An 11516-nucleotide genomic window follows, 5' to 3' on the forward strand; every position below is an offset into this window, starting at 1 on the left:
CATCGGGCTCTCTCTCTCTCTCTCTCTCTCTCTCTCTCTCTCTCTCTCTCTCTCTCTCTCTCTCTCCTCCAGCATGACCTCTACACTGTCTGGGTGCAGGTTGAACAGGGACCAAAGCAAAAGGCCAACAATGTCTGTAGCAGCCCCCCAAAATGGTAAACAGAAACGTTATTGGGTAAACAAAGGCCTAAGGGCAGGTTTTGTGAGGGCTAAAGTTATCTTTTACGTTTTAAATGACTGTGTTTAAGAGATCTTTGAAGCAAATGCCTCTAACCTGTAAGTCCCACTTGCCCAAAGACAGATAACTTCCTGGAATGCTGGGAACTGTTCATGGAAGATAACAAGCCGGGTGTTTCCACTTCAATAAACAAGGTTGGTTGTCCCAACTGCACAGGATGTGTTACATAGCAAGTAGGCAGGCAGTATATAGGCAGGAAGTACATCAGGATGTATGCTTGTCCTAGATTGGATGTTGGCAGGAAGTGTGTAGCCTTGTGGGTTTTGCCTTGACAAGTACCTGACTAAAGTAATTCTCAGTGACACTCTGTGAATCTCAGGTATGGAACTGGTTGGTATCCATCTTCCTGGCCAGCTTTGTTATTTAAGATTCTGAGCTTTAATAAAGCTTGCTCTGGAAATTATGGTAGTGGTCTTATTCTCACCTGGTAAGATTAAATTTCTGTTTACAGGAATCTCCCTTAAGCTACCCTCAAAGGTCAGTTAACTTTAGCAAAGTTATCTAGATCTTGGTCAATCAGGTTCAATCAAGTCCTGATGGAACTTGTATCAGTTCAAAGACCCACCACCCTGCTGACGGTCATATAAAATCCTCTTGGTTTTCTCATGTTTTGCTCTTCTCTCTGACCTTCCAGGCAGCCTTGGCACTCAGTGTGCTGTTTCACTATACTCTTGCTTATGAGGGCATAGTAAAACCACTGAACTAGACTGGTCCATGGATGGGAGAAGGTTTTGTCCTAGATATCTAGAGAGAGAATAGCTACAGGCATGTGGGGAATTCAAAGCTGCCATGGCAGACTGATTTCTTGAGAGCAGAGAGAAAAAAAACTCATTGGGGGTAGCTCTCGGATTATAAAGGTAGCAGGTGCCTAGGACCTGCAAACTGCAAGAGCCTAGGCATTTAGGCTAGCAGGGAAGTGGGCTGGTAGGCTAAAAGAGGCTGGTGGCTTTGCTGCACACAATAGATACATCTTGATAGGAGATGTCTTATTAGACAGAGGCATGGGGAGATAGGGAAGTGGCTGTCTTGGTAGACAGAAGCACACGTCACAGGTTTCTGAGGAATGCTGAGCCATAGTATCTGCTCACCACATTCACCTCTTAGGAGTACTTTCAAGAGAGAACCTCTGTTGAGTTGTTTTCTCAGTGTTCCATCTCTTCCATGTTTTATATCACTGGAGGCCATTTCAGAGAAGATACAGCTCTTCTATAGAAGATCAAATAAAAGAAGCATTCAGTGTTTGGGAAATGACACTCTTCATGGCTAAAGCTTGGACTAGCTCCTTATATATCTGCTTATACTTGGACAGAGCCACTCCCTCTTAGATGCTGTTGATTAAACTGAGCCAAGTCTCCTTATCTATGCCTTTGTTTTCACTGAGCAAGGGCCAACTAAAGACTAGAAATACTAAATAGAAACTTCCAGAAGCAAATAACTCATAAGCTTTAATTACAACGAATTCTGAGCAGGATCATGGAATTTGTCCTAGCAGAATATGACCATTTCTTTGCTCATCATATTTCCATCAGCACCAATGACTTCCCACCCTTTGATTACAAATACCAGATTGATAGCCACAGTTTTGAAGGCCTGTGTATAAGTAACACTTCTTTTATCTAATGCTCCAGAGCCCAAGAGTAGCAAGGCTGGGAATTTGACTATGTCAAAGAAACATGATAGTGCGCTTTTTAAAAGTTTCATCTCAAATCAAATGAGAAGTCTAAGACAACAAGGTATTAGAATGGGGAGACTATATTAACATAACTTTGTATTTGTTATAATTTTATTTTATTATTAGTTTTTATTAAGTTCATTTCACAACTAATATGCAAATTAAACATAGCCATGGGTGTGCATATGTGGGAAAACTTAGTGGAACAGAGTTCCATGCTATCCTCATATTTTCAGTTTCAAGTATCCACAGCAAGTCTGGAAACATTTTCAGAAAATAAAAGGGGGACCATGTTTGGAAATGTACATTCTTCCTCCAGAGAAACTTCAAAACCTGAGGGCAGTTTCTGGAGAGGTAGAACTATCTCACTATGAGGACAAATCAGGGAGATCTCTAATAATTAATTTATAGTGCTAACCGTCTGAGGCTGCCTGCAGAGGCCAGTTAGAAGAATGGTCATCTCTGCTCCACTGTGAGTGCCCACAGAAGTTGACCTTAGGGGAGAAACCAGAGCCCAAGGGAAGAGAATATCATAGTAAACTTGCCTCATCCACTTCAGTGTTGGAAATAGATAAGGAAAGATTCTTTGTGACCTATGTCTCCATTAGATGTCCATCAGTTGCTTGTGACTTTTCTATATAGAACTGAGTTCCCTGTAGTAGTGTCCATACTTTGTAAGCACACTTACCGCCATGTGTGACTGGACCCTGGAAGGCCTTTAACTCATCACACTGGTCTTCCCAGAATCCCATCTGTGCTCCTGGGGAATCCAAACACTGTGGGTAGAAGATCAATCTCTTCGGTGGTTGGCCTAAGAAGATATGGAACTAGAAGCTCTGGAGTTTTCAGTTCTTCCTCTAATATCTACTAGCTCATAAAGCCAGTCTGAAGAGAAAAAGAGATCAAGACATCCCATCAGCAATCAGAGAAAAGCACAGCATTGCTGGGTTTCCTATAGTGTCCTCTTCTCTAGTTCCCCTATTCCTCATGGAGCTCACTTGTGACCTTGGTAGTCCTAAGTCAGCCCTGCATTTTATGATGGCTTAGTTTACTTACTTACATAACTAGCTTTGTTCCAGTTCTGTTACCTTTAACCAACAGAACCTGGTATCATTCACATTTGCCTCTCTAAGCCTGTTTATTTAGCTTTAAGTCAAATGACAGTTAAATCAATGCAGAGAGGCATACCATGAATGAAACAAAATGGTATAGAAGATTTTTGTTTTGAGTTTTCAAAATACTGATTAAAAAAAGAATGGAGACACTTATGAGTGTCTACACAATATACATGATGTGATGAGGAATATATACACACAATATACATGATGTGATAAGGAATAGTTTATTTCTTGTCTACTTGTATTGAAAGTGAAAAACAAAGAATAGAACTATGTAAAGATATATTTCAAATAATTCAAGGCCATTATGTGTGGGTCCAAGTTTTGCCTCTCTGCTAGGGTGCTGTGCCAACAAAATGTGGAGTTCTAGACTGCATTTATCCCTGAGCTGATGTTGTCTGATGCTGTGCTGGAGAGTGAATATACCATGCAGAGGGTGGAAAAACAGAGCCTAGGATGTAGAAGGCCAAAGCTGGAGTTCTCTGATTCCAGGGCATACAGTGCTGGAAAACCACACAGAAGAATCAGGAATAGAGGATCAGGTGTCCCTGGGGCCTGTGATGATGAACATGGGGCTGGGAGCTCCCAAACTCCTAGACATCCAGGCACAGCTGGGTCACATGGAGTTGGAAATGGAGTTGGGGGCTTCAGCCCAACGAAAATGAGTCTGGGGATGGGGGAATGGGGAACTCTGGCTTAGCTCATTTATGATTGTCTTTAGATTAGCAGCAGTTTCTGGGAGTGCAAGGGGCCTTCTGCAGGTGACTTAGGCTTCCAGCTCTATAGGCAAGGGCCTTCTCCATGCTTCCCATGGAGGTTTTTAATGGAAGAGACAGTCCTCGGTTCCAAACTGTTGATCAATTGTTCATCATAGAAAATAGGTGCATGCCACCTCCTCAGAGTTCACCAGAGATTAAGTACCTTTTCCATGGAGGAATGTCCAGGAAGGGGAGCTTATTGGCTAAACCTACAGGGCCTCTAGATATCTCATTAGCATGGAGAACTCTGTTTTGGGCTACGTGACCACAGGCTATGTTTCCTATGATGGAAGTGTGGCACATGTTCCAGGCCAGGAATCTAGTAGGAACAGGGAGCTGTCTACCATCTCAGGTGGGTGCTTGGGTGCTGGGGACTCTGAACCCACTCAAACATACCAAGTTTCCTGGCATGGTCCACTGTCCCACAAATTATGCTTACAATGCTGGAAGAAAATTCATAAATCTCATTTCAAGTCTAATCCTCTGTGATAGACTTAAAAATCAATCGTGTTTCTGTGGAAGCATGCTCAAAGGCAGCTTCAGGAAAATAGCTCTTAGGTCTTTCCTTCTAGGGAGATGGTTCTAGGGTTTTATGACTGTGAAGAGACACCATGACCACGGCAACTCTTATTTAGGAAAACCTTTAATTAGGACTGGCTTACAGTTCAGAGGTTTAGTCCATTATTGTCATGCCAGAAAGCATGGTGAAATGCATGTAGACATGGAGCTAGAGAAGTAGCTGAGAGTTCTACATCTGGATCTGACCAGCAGGCAGTGGAAAGAGAATACCACACTGGGTATGGCTTGAACATCTGAGACCTCAAAGTCTACTTCCTACTGACACATTTCCTCTAACAAGGCTATACCTCCTAATTGTGCCACTGCCTATAGGACCAAGTATTCAAACACATGAGTCTATGGGGGCCATTCCTATTCAAACCACCACAGTCATCAAAATTTTTGGTACTGATTTTGTGGTACTCAGTGTCAGCTGAAAACTGTTTCTTGAAAAGGTCATGTTTTGGTTGAATATGAAATTGGTGGGAAATGAGGAAACTGAAACTTATAGGCAAATTGTATCTTATATATTCTACCAACATCATGTCATGTGAAAAATTAAAAATGGGAATGTCAGAAAGTTTAACACATGCCTTCCGTACAACAACCTTTAAGTAGAAGAGCAGATGTCAAGTTTCTCTATGCTAGAGTCTCTCCTTTTTTCCTCTCATGTCTTGAGATACCTTGCAGTGTTCAATCTAATTGATGCTTAGGAAATGGTGTGAAGTAGAGGAGAAAAGAAGAGATGTTGCCCAAGTGGTACTAATTATCAGGCCAATAGGAGGGAAAGATTGCTGGTAATCTAGTGTATATTATGGTGTTATAACTAATTATATATGCATAAATCAAAACAGATTAGAGGACTTTAAATGTTGCCACAAAACTGAGATAATAAACATGCTACTTAGCTTTATTCCATTATTCTTTACTACATATATTGAAATATCACATTGCGCCACCTAAATGTGTATAATTATTGTAAATTAAATGGAAAATAATATTTAAATATATATTTTTTAAAACTTGAAATAACATTTATTATCTCCAGTGAGTCATGGATTTAAAGGCAGCTGGGCTGAGTGGTTCTGGCTTGGGTGCCTCGTGAAGCTAACAGCCAAGATGTCAACCAACATGTTTTCATCTGAAGACTTAATTGAAGCTGGATGGTCTGCTTCCAATAGCTTTCCATTGCTAATACTCAGGTGCTGGCTGTATTCTTCCCATGTAAACTTCTGCATGATTTCTTGAGTCCCTTCCCAACACAGGATCTGATTTTCATTGGAAATCAGTCCAAAAATTGTGCCACAGGGATGACAGCCTTCTCAAAGCCTAACCTCAGACGTCACAGTGAGTCACTTCCCTCACAATTTATACATTATAATTCTGATCCACATTCAGAGGATGAAGAGAAAGCTTGACTTTAGAAAGGGGGAAAATTGCAGGGTTATTTGAAGGGACCACTCTTAATAACATGGAAAAACTGTTAGCTCTGTGAGCTTTATGTACGGCCTCCACTTTCAAGGCAGAAGCTTTTCGTGTGTCTTGGGTCAAGATCAGACTGCCCATCATGGCCACTAATTCTTTGTATCCTGGAATCCTTCCCAACTGGAGCCAGGTCTGTCTTCACTTAATTTCACATGCCTGACTACTTTTATTGCTTCTAAAGCAGTGATTCTCAACCTTCCTAAGGCTGCAGCCCTTTAATGCAGTTCCTCATGTTGTGATGACCCCAAGTGTAAAATTAATTTTGTTGCTACTTAATAACTGTAATTTTGCTACAGTTAAGAATCATAATGTAAATAGTTTTGGAGATAGAGGTTTGCCAGAGGGGTTGTGACCCACACGCTGAGAACTACCAAATCTAAAGTGTTGTACTATTATATTCCCTATCTGAAAACTCTAAAGAGCCTTCCTTGGTCTCTCTCTGCAACACAGAGATCACCTCTTCATCAGCCTCCCCATCATCTCAGTCCACAGCAGATTCTGTCAGATGCTCTCAGCCTTGGGTGTCTCTATGACACCTTTCCATTGCAGCTATGTAAAGGCGTGCCTGTGATTCATGTGTCTTTCCCACTGTCATTGGCTCTACTAAGACTGCATTTAGTTTTATTCAGCTGGGTCCCCTTTGCACAGCATTACTGAGCACACAATATGTACTTATCCCATTAGAATATGCCAAAAGAATGAAGCCGGAGCCGACGATCTTATAACCGAAGGTATTTGAGCATACCTTCTCTCTGTCTTTTTTTTTTTTTTTCCCTCTCTGACTCTTTTGCAGGTGTGTTTCAGGGAGGTCTGAAATCAGAACAGGGAGACTATGATATGTAGGATCCTGTACTGGCACAACATCTATAAGATGCTGTCCTGCTGTGCTGTGCTTACCACTCCCTACCAAGCTCACTCTGCCTCTCCTATTCCACTTTCCTTTGGCTAGAAGAGCATCTCCCAGAAGGCAGCCTGTCTCAGCGCAGCTAGCCTCCTGACATGTATCCCACACAAGGAAAAACTGTTGGAGTCTCTGAGAACCACTGCCTAGGACTGCAGGAGTCTCCAGAGGCTTCTTTCAGGAACCTTACACAGAGAAGGCTTTCTCCAAATACAAGCCCACAGGGCTTTTAAAAGCACTTCTAAAACGGTGTGTTCCTAGCAGCCATTTTTGATGGGCCTAAGGGATTGTAAGAGCTTCAAAAACTACTACTCAGCCTGTTCCCCCATATGGAGCAAGTTCCATACACGGCAACTTTAAAGACAGAGCCACTTTGGATTTTGCTGTACTCTGTAAATGAAAGCCTCTGCAGGTCCTATCCAAGAGGTTCCAAATGGAGAGTACAGTGTGATACATAGTGCTCATCACCCTAGAGGCCATGTGCTTCTCACAGTGAGCAACTGTCCCAAATTATCACAGAACTGTAAGTAGTCTCCTATAGGAAGCTTGGTGTAAGTCTATCTTCCTTGTTGCCGTCTTTCTTCACATTATAGCATGCTGTGGATTACTACACATTCTTACGCACACAAGCCCTCAAGTATACAATCATCTGCCTGCACACACATGGCCCATGGTGCACCTGGGAAACTGCCCAGGTGTACTGCTTAGCATATGGCCAGCAATGAGTGAGACGAGCATTCGTCTATTGAAGAGTTCTTCCTGCTGCTTTTCTTTGTTTTTACTTCCTCATTTTTTCCTTTCTTCTCTTCTCTTCTCTTCTCTTCTCTTCTCTTCTCTTCTCTTCTCTTCTCTTCTCTTCTCTTCTCTTCTCTTCTCTTCTCTTCTCTTCTCTTCTCTTCTCTTCTCTTCTCTTCTCTCCTCTCCTCTCCTCTCCTCTCCTCTCCTCTCCTCTCCTCTCCTCCCCTCCCCTCCCCTCCCCTCCCCTCCCCTCCCCTCCCCTCCCCTCCCCTCCCCTCTCCTCTCCTCTCCTCTCCTCTCCTCTCCTCTCCTCTCCTCTCCTCTCCTCTTTCCTCCCCTCTCCTACCCTCCTTTCTTTCTTACTTATACATTTCCCTTTCAGTTTTTAACTAAATGAAAATCACATGCCACATATAGAGTGTCTGTTTCAGTGGGAAGAACAGGTTTAGAGGTAGATGGAGCAGGAGGATTTCTCAAGAAGTCTGAAATAAGCCCTCTGAAGACCTTCTATGGTTTGCACAGGAGCCTGAGGTGCAGTATCCTACAATTCATTCTCTTCAAGCCCAATAAAGAATCCCGTTTTACATAAACAGGAGAACTGGGGTCCAAAGAGATTCTATCAGCCTCTATGCACACATAGTTCACTGCTTCCTAGCCATGCCTAACTGCTTAATGCTATAAAACAGATACCAGTGAAGGACACTATGGGAGTGCAGAGGAGGAGAGATTCGCTTTCAGCTAGGTAGATCAGGCAAGATCCTAGGGCTATGGTAAGATAGACACTTTCTTCTTAAACCAGTCTGCTTTGTGCACAAATGACATATCTCCAGTTTATGCTTAAATATCAAAGTTTGCCCAGGGTTGGCGGGGCTTGCTTACTAAATTTCACTCTGATTCAAAACACTGCCCCGAGAGAATGTCCTGTCAATCTTCTTCCTATGACATCTGTTCCACTGCTCAACCCCGACTGCCCACAGGGCAGGAAGTTCTGAACAATTGACACAGTCACTAAGAGAGATTGTTTTTGTTGAGCCACAGGCTGTGTCTCTGTGGTTTCCACCTCCTGATTCTGTGTTCTTGGAGCATCATCAGACTGATGGGTTCCATGATCATGAGAGCATCACGATGTGCAAAGACACCCTGTACATGGTCCCTGAGTGCTTGTCTTCAACTAGACACTCCCATTCCTCCTCCTGGCATGGAGACACAGTAGGACAAGGCAGAAAGTGTGCTGATTCTAGAAACAGACTAATGAATCCTGCTTATCAAACAGCTTAATGACTCAGAGCTTGCAAATATTTGGATAACATAACTCACCTCATAGAGTGTTGCTTTCCTTATTTGCCTAATAAAGATAACTGCAGAGGTGAGTGATCGTCATCCATGTAGATGTATGATCAGCATGCCTGAAAGACTGTAAACTATAGAAGATGTTGTTAATCTGATATGGAAGTCCTGAGCAACAAATTGCTTTCTTCTCCAGGAACAAGCAGGGGAGCTCATTGGAAAGATCACAGGTTGGGATAAACAAGTGTTTAGGGGCCCAAGACATTTACAGTTGACTGAAATCTCTCAAAGGCATTCAAAATGCCTACCTAGAGCAGAAATGCCTAACTTTAGTTTTGCACCCAAATCACCTGGAGATCCTTCCAGAGCAGAATGCTTGGCCTGAAGTTCAGGAAGTTGGGATGGTTCTGGGAGTGTGTCCACCATGTCCCAGGAGGGAAATGATACCTTTGGATCACATTTCGAGAAACCTGATTCTGAAACTAAAGCAGTACTTATGTAATAACAACTTTCACAGGTACTGCGCAGCTGCTTTGTGTATGTCATCATACATAAAGTACACACAATTCTTACATTTCTTCAAAGTAGCCATGTAATTGGGTCTTATTTGTTTATTTCAGGAAGCCTTACTATGTAGTCTAGGCTAGACATGAACTCATAATCCCTCTGACTCTGCTTCCCAAGTGCTGGGGTAACAGGCTCAGGATGACTTTGGAGACAGACACCAATGCTAGAAGTTCATTAACTTTACTTTTGATGGTACCAGAACTAGAGAGAGCATCATCCAGCTCTGATGGCAGGAGGTCTATACCCTCTGTTGCAAAGTTCTTGTAAACCAAGGCACAGAGTGGACCATATTAAAGAGAGCACATCTATAATGGGTAGTTGGATTTGTTTTCAAATGCAGATCCACCTGACCCCAAAGTCTAAGCCCTTTACTCCATCCAGTATGAAAAACATTCCAGCTATGTGCATTCTAGCTAGAAGCCAGGGACCTGCCGGATTTCATTCTGTCCTGTCCTTATTGCTTGACTTCTCCAGGTAATTGTTTCCTTTGTACACTCAATTGGTGGAGTAGAGCTGGCTTTTGTGGGGAATCAAATGAGAGCAGCCGGAGACGAAGTTAGAGCAGCCATTTCTTCATTCTGCCTTAGCTAGTGCTTTTCTTTCAGAGGTTGGAAAGAAACCGGGACTCTGCAAGTGGGGAACCGGCCTGTCAGCTGCACGGGCCTTGGCTTGCAGTGTTCATTAGGGCTGGGCGGGCCTCAGGAGAGCACCTGGGCTGAGAAAAGTAAACTTGTCTCAGTTCTTTAGTCCCTGACTCCCTTCTAGAGTGGAGCCCCAGCGCAGCTGCCAGGCACTAATGCGACCAATTATTTCTGTCCTCAGTTACTAGGTAATAAATCCAGCCCTGGCACCAAGTCGATGGTTTGGCGTGGGAGAAAGCTTGGTTTTAGGATCAACTGCAGCTCCTCGCTGTGGGATTGTGGCTAGGAATCTCAGACTTGAAAAAAGAGTATTGCTGTAGGAGTGCATCACCAACTGCCACCTGGGTATGACAGCCATGTCCTTGCTGTACTCTTCAGCACAAGACAGATGTGGAGTCCACTACCAAGGCTAAGAGACACTACATTTGAGAAGAGCTTAGGTTTCTGAGAGGCCACTGAGGACATCTGTGTTTGTGCACCTACATGGACAGCACACAGTCAAGCCTGGCCTTTTCCTGGTCTCAGTCTTTGCAAATGCCATCCCATCTCCCTGTACAGGATGCTCTGCCTTGGTTCTTTGCACATCTGGAGCATCTGCATTCTTCAGTTATATCCCAAAGATCACCTCTTTCCCTACATCCCATCTAAAATTCCTCCTTTGTTTTTTCAGACATCTTCCTATCATCTATCTTCTTTAGCCCCACGTGAAATATGTCATTTATCTTAGTATTTTGGAAGCAATGTGTGTGTATGTATAAAACTGCCACGTGTTGTAACATCTGAGCAGCCTTCTGAGCAGGCACCTGGCAGCCTGCTCTGCAAACTGCTCTGCCCTGAGACTGGGGGGCTTGACATCACAATTCACATCTTCAGCTGGTTATGGGACCATTCAGGTTTTAAAACTCAAGAAAACTAAAGCAAAGTGCAGGCGTCAATTGTGTGTTTTGCAGAGCTGAAATGCTTCTTATTCATTCGTCTCCCTTTCTTATCCTCAGCAATGATTATTGTATGCTAAATTTGCTTTAAAAAAAAAAGGACAAACAAAATGGAAAAGAAGAGTCCTTGTTTTGAATTCAGTAGGAAGTGCAAGGAGGCCAAAATGAACAGTTAGATGCTAAGGTAGTAAGTTTACTGATAAAGGAACGAAAACAGCTACATCATGACGTACATGACAACATAGAACCTAGACATAGGCAGGGCTGAGAGAAATGGAGGTGAGCCAGCAGCTTACAGACAGGTGTTGGCTGACATGGTGGAAAGGAACATGAACCTGCATGTCTCCACAGAGTATCAAAATTCAATTCCCATTCCCATACACCACGCCCACACACTGACTACCAGTTTTGTCCTAACAGGGGGATGACTGGCTCCTTCCTGGCCTAATCCATATGTCTCTCTGTCATCTGGATTCTAATTTCTGACTTCTCCGTACCAAGTACTGTGCTGCTTAAAGTCTGTATTAAGTTACTGTTTAATGATCGAGTTCTCAGGGTTTGAGGCACAGTACGATAGACATGGTGGGTGACAGAGGTAGACTTTTGCAAAGTTGAAGA

General features: G+C 43.1%; 1 long non-coding RNA gene across 1 annotated transcript in view; it reads right to left on the reverse strand.

The window, feature by feature from the left end:
• Positions 1–461: 461 nt before the first annotated feature.
• The window catches only part of Gm830, a 20617-nt gene continuing 9562 nt past the window's right edge, over positions 462–11516 (reverse strand). Inside the window, exons 2-3 of the long non-coding RNA XR_376430.2 lie at positions 2599–2795; positions 462–1444 (exon numbers count right to left, since the gene is read on the reverse strand). This is a non-coding gene — a long non-coding RNA (predicted gene 830). The remainder of the gene's footprint in view (positions 1445–2598; positions 2796–11516) is intronic.

This window comes from Mus musculus, chromosome 4 (genome assembly GCF_000001635.26).
Source record: "Mus musculus strain C57BL/6J chromosome 4, GRCm38.p6 C57BL/6J".
In the NCBI taxonomy this organism is placed as follows: Eukaryota; Metazoa; Chordata; class Mammalia; order Rodentia; family Muridae; genus Mus; species Mus musculus.